This window comes from Gossypium arboreum, chromosome 10, assembly GCF_025698485.1.
Source record: "Gossypium arboreum isolate Shixiya-1 chromosome 10, ASM2569848v2, whole genome shotgun sequence".
Lineage (NCBI taxonomy): Eukaryota > Viridiplantae > Streptophyta > Magnoliopsida > Malvales > Malvaceae > Gossypium > Gossypium arboreum.
Window position 1 is genome coordinate 98889127 of NC_069079.1, and position 13584 is coordinate 98902710.

Consider the following 13584-nt stretch of genomic DNA (forward strand, 5'->3'; position numbering starts at 1 on the left):
TTCTTCTTGAAAGAACTCCCAAGTTACTTTCTCTTTCGGTACTACTGAAATCAAGGTATTCCACCAATGATGGGCTGAATCCCTCAACAATGATATAGCACATTTCAAGCATTCCTCAGGTGTACAAGACAATTCATCAAATACCTGAATAGAATTCTCAAGCCAAAACTCTGCTTTCTCGGCATCATCATCAACATTTGCCCTGTATTCTTCGGCCCCTTACTTACGGATTCTATCATCTGGAGTTCTGTGAACTTTCATCAAATCTACACCTTGAGGCATCGGGGGTACAGGTTGAGGAATCGGGAGAGGTGGAGGAGGTTGTGCATTTGGGTTCGTACGAACGAACTCAGTATACCAGGCATTCATCATCTGGAGAAACATTTCCCGAGCCCCTTCTCCTCCTCCTTGACCAACAGTAGGAGGTGGATTTTCAGTTGGAACCGCCCCTTCAGCCGGAGCTGGTGCATTACTCTCTACATCATCAGCCACAGTAGGATCGGGATCTATTTACTAAAAAAAATCATTTAAAAGGTCAGAAGTCATCACACTATCACAATATATATATAGCATGGCATGTATAGCAAAACCCGTACATACAACACGTTAATCCAAGAACCGACTAAACCTACTCTGATACCACTAAATGTAACGCCCTCACGCCCGAGACCGTCACCAGAGTCGAGCTTGAGGTGTTACTAAATTTAATTCATTAATTAAACAGCTCAAACAATTTATTTTTAAAATTTCCAGACAAGTTGGCCAACTGCGTCACAGTCGCTTAAAAATTCATATCTCGAGTTCCGAAACTCGAAATTAAGATCCGTAAATTTTCCTTGAAACTAGACTCATATATTTTAGTACAGTTTATTAGTTAAAGTCTCCCCTGTTTCAAGGTTCGACTACTCTGACCCCTGTGTATTACGAATCAGATATCTCCCTGTATAGAGTTTCAATGATTATGCTGTTTGTTTCTTATAAAACTAGACTCAATAAGGATTTCATACACGTAAGGTAAAACTCTTAATTATTTTTGTACAATTTTTGGTGAATTTTTAAATTCAAAACAAGGGATTCAGAGACCACTATGATCCTGTTCCACCAAAACTTAAATATCTCATAAAATATAACTCATTTATCTATTTTGTTCCATCCATATGAAAGACTAATCAAGCTTCAATTTCATAACTTATTCATCATTTAATTCCATTTCTACTATTTTTAGTGATTTTTCAAATTCACATCACTGCTGCTGATGACTCTGTTTTATGGCCAATTTTACCATTGCAAGGATTTTCATGGTTTAGTTAAGAAATAAGACATACATGTTATCATATATAAACTTGATTAGCCATTCTAATAGCTAATCATTTACAAACCCTTTTCTTACCAAACCATAACTATATCATATGATCATTTATACAAAGTGAGTATATTGCTATACATGCCACACTCAAAATATGCAATCCATTTTACCAATTTAGGTCTTCAGATAGTGTGAACGAGCCTTCGACCTATCCCGATTCTCAAGCCGGCTTGTCAAAACTACAATGAAGGAAAAGGAGGGAGTAAGCATAAATGCTTAGTAAGTTCACATGCAAATAACAAGTAACAAAATCATGCCATTCAACATAAACATTATTTGCATAAACAACACTAAGACATTCATGTTACACTTGCATTTAATATCTTACAACAATTTCATCATACTAAGTTCTCAACCCGAGGGTTTAAACACATACCTATCAAATTTTCTTATTCATCACACTTACCAAAATGTCACCTTCGTATTAGGCATTCTTCTTATTCTATTAGAGGTCTCCCGTTGAACACATCGGAATATGATTTCGGATACACGAATAATGTGCACATAAGTGCTATACTCATAGCAAAACAAGCTCAATAGCTTTTGAAATCTATGTAGCCAAGCTACCATGTAACCCACCCATAAAAGAACTCGGACTCAACTCAACGAGCTCGGGCGTTCGCATCCATAAGTGAACTCAGACTCAACTCAATGAGCTCAGATGCCTAGTTACATCTCACGAACTCGAACTCAACTCAACGAGTTCGAAACTCAACCATCCTAGTGACATGTCACTTGTACCCTAATCTATTCCCAAGGTTCAAATGGGATTCTTTTCAAATTACACATTTCAATCGCCTTCTTCGGAATATAGAAATCGATATTTGCTAACGTCTCATACTTATTAAATTATTCACATAATTTGCGTATTACCAAATAATAATTCACAAAGCACAATATTTCATGATAAAAAATATCATATCATACAAATATCATTAAATCACTTAAAATAAAAATTATGTTACTTTATTTACACATGAACTTACCTCGATACAAAATATTAGCAATCGAGCCTATTCCTCGTAAACTTTGTTTTTCCCTCGATCGCGACTTGAACCTCGTTTCTCTTGATCTATAATGCCAAATTAATTTTATTTAATACATACATTCATCAAAACAGCCCCTAGTACGAACTTTGGCAAAATTACCATTTTGCCCCTAAACTTTCACATATTTGCACTTTTTCCCCAAGGCTCGTAAATTAAACCTCATCATATTTTCTTATGTTTTATGACATGATGATCATTTTTCCCTTCTATGGCAACATCAAATTCACACTCTAACATGTACTTATACAATTAGGTATTTTTACCGAGTAAGCCCTTTTTCTCGTTCTCACTTAAAATCGAGTAGCACAAGTTGTCTAACATAATTTAAAACCTCATATGCTATCATAAAACACCAAAATACACAAATTTCACCTATGGGTATTTTTCCAAATATGAGCCCTAGGTTGAATTATTGCTAGCATAAGTTAATTCGAGCTACCAGGATTTCAAAAACAAAAAAATCATTAAAAACGGGGCTTGAAATCACTTACTATGAAGCTTGGAAGTTGAAGAAACCCTAGCTATGGAGAGAGGTAAGATTCAGCCAAGGCATGGAGAAGATGAACACATTTTGGCCTTATTTTCCCTTTTAATTAATTTTAATAACAAAATGACTAAAATACCCTTAATACCTTTCTTTGAAAATTTTTTATGTACAAGCCCATTTTTGTCCAAAATTTTAGAAATTGGTCAAATTTCTATTTAAGACCTCCTCATTAATATTCCAAAGCAATTCTAAAAACTTCTAGAATACAAGTTTTGCAAATTATTCGATTTAGTCCCTAATCTCAACTTAAGCACTTTATGCATAGAATTTCATCACAAAATTCTCACACAATCATGCAATCATATCATAAACCTCAAAATAATTATAAAATAATTATTTCTATCTCATATTTGTGGTCACAAAACCACTATTCCGATTAGGCCCTAATTCGAGATATTACAAGGAAGTCTTTATTCGTTTTGAAGGTAATAAATACACAGATGGCCTTATGTAATGATGGATCCATTTTAGCTGAATTGAGGACTAGGCCAACTCTTCTCCATTAGATTTATGAATCTCAGAAACCGATGAAAAATTTCAAGCTAAGAAAGTTCAATGTGAATCATCCAGTGAACCCGACTTTCAGATTGACTCCGATGGATGTTTGAGATTTCGGGGAAGAATTTGTGTTCCAAAGGATACTGAGTTGATCCAGACTATTTTGCATGAGGCACATAACAGCCGTACATAAGTCCATCCAGGAAGTACAAAGATGTACAATGACTTGAAGAAAGTTTATTGGTGAAATGGCATGAAAAGAGATATCTCAGAATTTGTAACAAGATGTTTGATTTGTCAATAGGTTAAAGCTGAACATCAAGTACCCTCCGGTCTTCTTCAACCTATTATGGTCCCTGAGTGGAAATGGGATCGGATCACTATGGACTTTGTAACCGGGTTGCTAATGACTCCGAGAAAGAAATACGCTATTTGGGTAATAGTCGACAGATTAACTAAATCGGCCAATTTTATACCGGTACGTATAGATTATTCTTTGGATAAGTTAGCCGATTTGTATATTTCAGAGATTGTTAGACTGCATGGTGTGCCATTTTCGATTATTTCAGATAGAGAGTCGAGATTTATGTCACAATTTTGGAAAAAGTTTCAAGCGGCTTTGGGAACGAAACTAAATTTTAGTACGGCTTTCCATCCACAGACCGATGGACAATCCGAGAGAATAATTCAGACACTTGAAGATATCCTTAGATGTTGTGTTATTGAGTTTCAAGGTAGTTGGGAAAATTATCTACCTTTGGGCAAATTCGCTTATAATAACAGTTATCAATCCAGTTTAAAGATGGCACCTTGTGAGGCGTTATACGGTCAAAAATTTCAAACTCCTTTTTATTGGACAGAGCTTAAAGAAAGTACAATTTTTGGAGTTGATTTGATCAAAGAAATTGAAGATAAGGTTAAGGTGATTCAAGATTGTTTGAAAGCAGCGTCAGATAAACAAAAATCGTATGCGGATTTGAAAAGAAAAGAAATTGAGCATCAAGTGGGTGACAATGTATTCTTAAAGGCATTGCCTTGGAAACAGGTTTTGAGATTTGGTAGAAAAGGCAAATTAAGTCCTCGTTTAATTGGGCCCTATGAGATTACCGAGAGAATAGGACCAGTAGCCTATCGCTTAGCTTTGCCAGTAGAGTTGGAGAAGATCCATGACGTGTTTCATGTATCGATGTTACATTGTTATAGATCAGACCACTCACATATGATTACCCCAACAGAGGTTGAAATTCAACCAGACATGACTTACGATGAGGAACCGGTTAAGATCTTGGCCAGGGAAGTTAAGCAACTGAGGAAAAAAAGTATTGCCCTGGTGAATGTACTATGGCATAGACATGGGGTTGAATAAGCCACTAGGGAACCAGAAGGTACTATGAGGAGTGAATATCCGAACCTGTTTACTGGTAAGACTTTCGAATATGAAAACCCCTAAAGGGGGGAGAAATGTAACATCCCAAAATAGGGCTTAGTCAGAATAGTGGTTTTGGGACCACAAATTCGACGTTAAAATATTTTTTTTATGATCGTTATGAGGTTTAGAATATGAATATATGCATGTGTTAAAGTTTCATGAAGAAATTCCAAGTATTAGGTGTCTAATTGGAAATTAGGGACTAAATTGAATAAGTTGCAAAATTTGTGTTCTAGAAGCAATTTGTATGAAATTGCTTTGGATTATTAATTAAGAGGTCTTAAAGAGCAATTTGCCCAATTTCTATGGGCTTGTATGAAAAAATTTGAAGGAAAGGCATTAAGGGCATTTTGGTCATTTGGTATATAAATGAAATAAAATGGGAAAATAAGCCAAAAACCAACTCATTTTCTCCATGTTGCTATCAAAAATTAGGGTTCTCTGTAGTTAGGGTTTTCAAGCTTTCCAAGCTCAATAGTAAGTGCTCCCAAGCCCCATTTTTAATGTTCTTCGTATTTTTGAAATCTCGATAACTTGCTCTCTCTATTTCTACTTATATTTCATTCTAGGGCTCATGTTTAGAAATTTACCCATGCATGAGAAGTTTATGTTTTGATGATTTATAGAGGGATATGAGAGTTTAAAGGATGGTAAACAACTTTTACTAAGTAGTTTTTCATGGACAAAAGCTTTAGGGACTATTTTGTAATAGTTGTAGAAAAGGGTAGAAAAATATGAAATGAAGGAAAAAATGTGAGCTGTTATGAACATGAAAAATGTTCGGTTAGGCTTGGGTAACCAAGAAATCCCATACATTGCATTATCCGAGCCTAGAGACTAAATTGCAAATATATGAAAGTATAGGGGTAAAATAGTAATTTTACCCAAGTATGAATTTTGGGTCATTTTGAGTAATGTATTATTAAACGAGCTAAATTTGGTATTATAGATCAAGAGAATCATGATACAGGTAAGTACATATGCAAATAAATACATTAATTATTATTATTAAATGATTTATTGATATTTGTATGCTTAATATGCTCATTTGGCTATGTTGATAATATAACATATTTTGATGCCTTGTTATATGAATACGAGACGTTGGCTGTGTGAAAGAAACCAATTATGCGAGTACGTTTGTAAAGGTCTGGCAGTCTAAAAATCCTGTTTGAACCTTAGGAATAGCTGAGGATACAAGTGACATGTTACTAGGATAGTTATATATTGTATGAGCTCAATTGATATGTGATACATGCTAGGCTCCGAGTGCTGGGTATCCTGAGTAGTGTTCAGATACTCTTTAGCTCTTTGAGCAGCCCTGTTGAGAGCGGCATGAAATTTTGTATTATAAAGCACTCCGGTGCACATTCTGTCAAGTAGCCAAGGCTACGCTTATGCACTTCTGTGCATATCTTCCATGTGTCTGATTCGTATTCCAAGTGTTCAATGGGTAACATAATATGAATTTCAAAAGTATCTAAGTAAGCTATATGTATGCAAGATAAAACGGTATGTACTACAACTCTATGAAAACTTAGTATATGTTGATATCATGAAAAGATTTGTATTTGGATAAGCATGTGCTTATGAAAATAGAAGGTAAGTATATATATGATATGACGAAAAGTATCATGATGTATAAGTATGTATGCTTATATGCTTAGATTATTAATAGTTGAAGAATTTAGACTATTTGTATGTGTACTTACTAACCTTTATAGCTTACCCTCCTCTCTTTTCCCTTCTCTATAGATACGTCAAGCTAGCTCGAAGGATCGGGGGACGTCGGAGCTCGGATCACACTATTTTCAATAAATTTGGGTATAAAAAGGGTTTAATTATTTTGGTCATGGCATGTATAGGAAATTTGTCTATTTTGTGTATATGTGTCATGTTGAAGTAGCCAAATGTAATGGCTCATTAAGGCATTAATTCATTTGTATATGGCCATGTGATTTGGTCCATATTAATGATTGGGATGTATCCCTAAGTTTACTTTTGCAAGCATGCTAAGATATGTGTGTGTTGATGATATGTATTGTTTGGTGGATAACTATTTATTTACTTGTATATGGATGCATAATTTAACACCCATAATAGATTAATAATAAGGAATGTCGTAAACCATGAAATTGGTGTAGAATGACTAAAAGATAAGGTTGTGTGTGTACCAATGGTCTAGTATAGAAAGAGGTCATAGTGATGTTATAATGTTGCATGTCTAAGTGTCCAAAATATATCATGGAGTATGCCATTGAACATATGGGAGTGTATGATTGTTTAAGGGTGACCAATAGCTTGGAGAACAACCTCCAAATGGTCCACACGAGTAGACACACGGGCATGTGTCTAGACCGTGTGTGACACACAGTCAGCCCCACGGGTGTGTCATTCAGCCGTGTGTCCCCTGCACCTTAAATTTTTAGGTTAAAATGCATGGTAGTAAACACACGAGAAGAGACAAGGTCGTGTGTCTCAACCGTGTAGAGGACACAGCCTATGTCCACGGGTGTGTGTTTGGCCGTGTGCCTCAAAATTGTAGGATGACGTCATAAACATAATGCTAGCTAAAATCACACGAGCTACCACACGGGCGTGTTCCAGGCCATGTGAGGGACACAGGCCAAGGACACGGGTCTATGCTCAGTCGTGTGAAAACCCCTGTAGGTTCGAAATAGAAAATAAAGCCAAAAATTCAACACGGGTGTGGGACATGGGCATGTCCCCAAGCACACGGGCGTGTAAGGGTTTAACCTAGAAATTTTCTTAGAATCTCCGTAAATTCTCGGTTTAGTCCCAGACCGCCAATAAGGTATGTTTTGGCCCTCGTAAGTCCATAATAGGGACATTTTAACTTATTTTGAAGGGTTTTAGATTGGATGAAATTTTATGGCCCGGTTTTGCATGTTTGTTTCAGTTTAAGTCCGGTAATGCCTCGTACCCTGTCCAGTCTCGGATACGGGTAAGGGTTGTTACAGGTATTAACCCATTGATGGGTTTACTGGTTGAGTGTTCTAGTTGTATAATATGGTGTGCTTGATTGTTACGTACGATTGAGAGCTTAGTACTATGTTTACGTTTTGGTTTTGTATCCCCCTATAAGTGCGTTCTGCTCTTAAAATGCTATTTGGATTTCTGTTCTATAAATCTGCTGTTAGTCGCCTTTTGAACTCACACTGAGCTCGTGTAGCTCACCCCTTTAGTGTTTCCCATTTCAAGTACGTTTACGTGTTCTGACCCTGGACTTGGTATCCAAGGTCTCGGACAGTCACGGTGAAACAGGTTTTAATAGTATTTTTATTTTATAATTAAATAGTTTTGAATTGTAAAAACTATTTGAAAACTATTGTACGAAATTATGTGTTTTACGCACGTAAACGACATTGGGACTGTATTTTTTTTTTTGAAATATCAGGATTTTATAACTGAGAGTTTTATGTAACTTAAATACTGTTTTGTTTACTAGCTTGTTAAACTAAAATTTTCCTACGATCAGTTCGGTGATCAATGTGACCTCCGGGATTTGGTCTAAACTTCTAGGTCGGGTTTTGGAGCATTAAATTTTGTGTATTACAAATTCAATGTGAGTAAGTACATATTTCTGGTTCTATATGTTGATGACATTTTGCTTACCGCAAATGATATAAGCTTATTGCACAAAACCAAGAGGTTTTTATCTAAGTATTTTGAGATGAAAGATCTTGGGGATGCCTATTTTGTTTTAGGAACTCAGATACATCGAGGTCGATCTTGAGGTATTCTTAGATTATCACAAAAGAGCTATATCGATAAAGTACTCAAAAGGTTTGACGTGCAAAGTTATATGTAACACCCCACACACGAGCCCTACGCTGGGACGGTATACGAGGCATTACCACACTTAATCACATGCTTACAATCATTTCGATGTCATTAAGACTCGTTCAAATTAAAAACTTTTTTGAACTTTTCCTAAACTCCTTAATATGGGCCTATGATGCCCCAAACATCCATTGGAAACCATTCGGGACCAACCCGGGTCCTTTAACTAACTTTAGAAATATAACTCTTGAAACAAGGAACACGCCCGTGTGGTCATTGTAACATGGCCGTGCTAATGGCCCGTGTGACACACACGGCCTAAGCATCTAGGGGCACATCCGTGTCCTATGCCCATGTGAATTAAATTCTAAATTCGAACATACTGGGGTTTTCACACAGCCTGACACAGGCCCGTGCCTATGACCCGTGTCCCTCACACGGCCATGACACGCCCATGTCCTAGCCCGTGTCTAAAAACCTTAACATTCTATTTCTGACGTCAGCATTCAATAAGGGGTACACGGCCAAGGCACACACCTGTGGCCAGAGGCCGTGTCCTCTACACGGCTGAGACACACGGTCGTGTCTCTGTCCGTGCTTTTACTACCATGCATACTGACTTGTAATTTTTACGTACAGGGGACACACGGTCGGATAACATGCCCATGAGGCTGACCGTGTGTCACACACGGCCTAGACACACGCCCATGTGCCTACCCGTATGGACAATATAAGGCTATTTACCAAGCCTTTGCCACCCTATAACACAATCTAGCACCAACCAACATGTCAAAGTCTAACTTAATATGATTTCTCAACCAAACAACCATAGCCAAGGCCTACATGCATTTCATAAATTCAACCATGCTAACACTTTCACGTTCATGAAAATCTAGCTTGCATTCATATAATAAATTTTAATATTAGCCATTTTCCATGGCCTTATACATGATAAATTAAATATTAGATTGGGCCAACACATTTGGCCAAATTAACAGTGACACACAACTTAAAAGTCAGGGTCCTATACATGCCATAATCAAAATAAAAGATCTATCTATACCAAGTGCTTCGGATGATAGTGTGATTGATGCCTCCGACTTCTGATGATCCTCGAGTTAATTAGGTGGCACTATAAGAAAATGGAAAGGAGAAGAAGTAAGCATAAAGCTTAGTAAGTTGTATGCAAATAAATATAACAACAACTTTACCATTCATCATCATGCTTATAATACAAAAGTAGGCATAAGCACAACTTACTCATCACTATCCACTACAATTCACATAGCATATATTGAGCTCACATCTCTTACATTTCAAATAGGTACCTGTACCACTCACAACATGGTTATACTTTTCTCGTTTAACTTAAACTGTAACTCTCACGTTGAACCATTTAGAATGCTATCAGATATTCACTAAGCCTCAAACATATGGTATAATATCGATGCCATGTCCTAGACATGGTCTTACACTAGCTCATCCATCAAGTCGACGCCATGTCCCAGACATGGTCTTACACTAGCTCTCACATATTCGTGCTGATGCCATGTCCCAGACATGGTCTTACACTGACACATCTCGTAGCCGATTCATGTCCTAGACATGTCTTACACTGGCTTACATCTCGAGGTCTTTGCATGTCCCTGACATGTCTTACACTAGCTCTCATCTCAATGCCGATGCCATGTCTTAGACATGGTCGTACACTAGCTCTCATAATGTGGCCTATGCTTGTCTCAAACATGTCTTACACTGGCACACAAATAACCCGAATGTCATGGCATGAATATCCCATTTATTTCCTAAGGTTCAAATGGGAGTTCTGCTATCTCAATATTCATCATGCATAATCATTTCCACAAAAAAGAAATTTATGCTATATCAATTCAAACATATATAATAACAATGTAGTTGTATTATTTACATACAACTTACCTCGGATTACAAGATGTAGACGAATAGTTCAACTTAGTCCACTTGTTTTGCTTTTCCCTGGTCTACGCCCAGATTTGTAATTCTTGATCTATAATGATAAAAATTCATGATTTAATCATTTTATTAATCTAGGTACTCCAAATTTCATAATTAGGCAAAATGACCATTTTGCCCTTACACTTTCACAAAATGACCATTTTACCCCTAGACTCGAAAATTCATTTTTATCACATTTTCTCATTAATCAAGCCTATCTGAATACTTTTTATACTAAGAGCAGCCCAAAATTCTCATTATTTCACACATTTATCAACTATTTTACAACTTATGCAAAATGGTCCTTAGTTAGGGTTTCCATGAAAACTACTTCATAAAAGTTGTTTATTTCACAACCATGATTCGTTTTCTTCCATAAATTTTCAGAAAATGACATGAACACTCTGATGGTAAAACCGTAGACTTTCAACCATTTTGCAAAATAGCCCCCTTATTTGAAAGCTCATGCTATAAGGGTTTTAATACAAAAATCATCAAGATCACTTACTTGTAGAGAGACTAAGTGGCTGAAATTTCAAGCTTCAAAAACCCCTCTAATGGCTGCTATTTTCGGTGGAAAAATGGAGAAGAAAGATGACATCTTTGATTTCATTTTAATATTCAATTTGCTAATGTCATCAATTATCAACCCTAGTCATCTTTTGACTTTTTGACTCCTCATGTCTCTATGGCCGGCTAGCTTGTCTTTTAAGGGTCTAATTACCCTTTAAAGACCCCCAATTTAGGTTCTCTAGCTATTTGACACCCTTAGCTATCAAAATAGGACTTTTGCACTTTATGTGATTTAGTCCTTTTTCACAATTAAGCATGAAATTGCTAAAATTAATTCACCAAAATTTTCATACTCTCATATAATCATGCCACAACACATAAAATAATATATAAAAAAATAATATCTCTACCCTCAGATTAGTGGTCTTGAAACCACTGTTCCGAATGGGCCCAAAATTGGGCTGTTACATTATAGACCAGGTGACACCCTTGTCCCTAAAAGAGACAAATTTAGTCTTACTCAATGACCTAAAAGGAATCTTGTAATTTAGGAAATTCAAAAGATTCTCTATGTATCAGCTGTTGGGAGTTTAATGTATGCTCAAGTATGTACGCATCCAGATACTGTGTACATTGTTGAGATTTTAGGCAAATATTTAAGCAACCCTGGTATAAACCATTAGATAGCAGCCAAAAGGGTTATGAGATATATACAGAGAACAAAAGATTACATGCTTACTTATAAATGATCAGATCTTTTAGAGGTCGTAGGGTATTCTGATTCTGATTTCGCTACGTGCCAAGATAGTAGGAAATCTACATCAGGTTATATTTACCTGTTAGCTGGAGGATCTATATCTTGGAAAAGTGTCAAACAGACAATTGTAGATTCATCCACTATGGTAGTAGAGCTTTTAGCATGCTATGAGGCATCAAACCATGGAATATGGTTACAGAACTTTGTCATTGGTCAGTGCATTTTGGAAAATGTAGAAAGACCACTCAAATTATTTTATGACAATAAGTTAGCAGTGTTATATTCCAATAACAATAGGAGTTCATCTAAGTCAAAGCATATTGACATAAAGTTCCTAGTTGTGAAAGAAAGAGTGCAAAATGGTCAAATATCTATAGAGCACATTGGTTCAAACCCCATGATTATGAATCCGCTCACAAAAGGTTTACCACCCAAGGTCTTTCATGAGCACACTACTCACATGGGTGTTATATTGTTTGAGGATATCATGATTTAATGGGAGTTTATATTTTATTTGCTTTATGTTTGTTTTCAGACATTTATGTATTTGATTATTTTCTGATCAGAAATAAAGTATTCAATTTATTCACTCTGCTTGTTGTTTTGGTACTGACCTCACTTAAGTTTAAAGAGGACCAGTTGGAAATAGACATGTTTAGATCATATTGCATGTAATTTCCATGCTACACATCCATACTTGATCTATGTCATTTGTTTGTGTTAATATACGTTATCAGGGATGGATATAGTTACGATATATGTAACAAAAGTCGCCTTGGTTCTATGTTAGCATAATTAATGGATGAGATTGTTTGGAATACCTTTTGGATATTATAGTAAAATTTTTGAGCTCATAAGGTTATATAATAATATGTAATTATAAAGTAATTAGTATATATATGTGTGGTTCAACTGGGAGATTGTTGGAAAATATGGACATCACATATATAATAAGGGTAATTACAAGTTATTATTTTCTATCATGATAGGTTAGTCCAAATTAAAAGTGATCTAATTTGGTTGAAGTTTTATTGGGCTTTAATTATTAAATAAAGTATGGATCAAATATGTATAGATACTCTAGTAATTAAGCTCTAATCAAATTCTAATTAATGATGGGCTAATTAGGAATTAGGGTTATGGTCCCCAAATTACATACAAGATATCTTTTCTAATATCCTATCCTTAGGAAAGAGAGAGAAAATATTCTCTGAATTTCTTATATGTTAATTTGGAAGATCAAATCCCCAATATCCGAAAAAATTCAAGGAATTCATGGATTCAGGTACGCTTCCGTATCTAGTTTTATTCTTGTTTTGTTCTTGATGATTTGACATGATAGATCCTGATTTATAATTTCTTAAGTTTTATATCATATCTTAATTTATGATTCTAACATGTAGCACATGTTGGATCCTCTTCCAATATATTTCTCACATTCTGTGATGGGTTATCAAGAATAGCCAAATGATTCATCCTACCTCCTGGCTCATTAGCTAAGCAATCAAAGATTTTTTTGCTCTCTCTCAGAATAAGTCAGCATTTCACCTCACAACCCTTGTAGAACCATTCATGAATCATTCTAACTTCGGCTATATTACTGACCGTTGTTGATCAATTAGCAGAGCATTATCACTTTCAATCTCT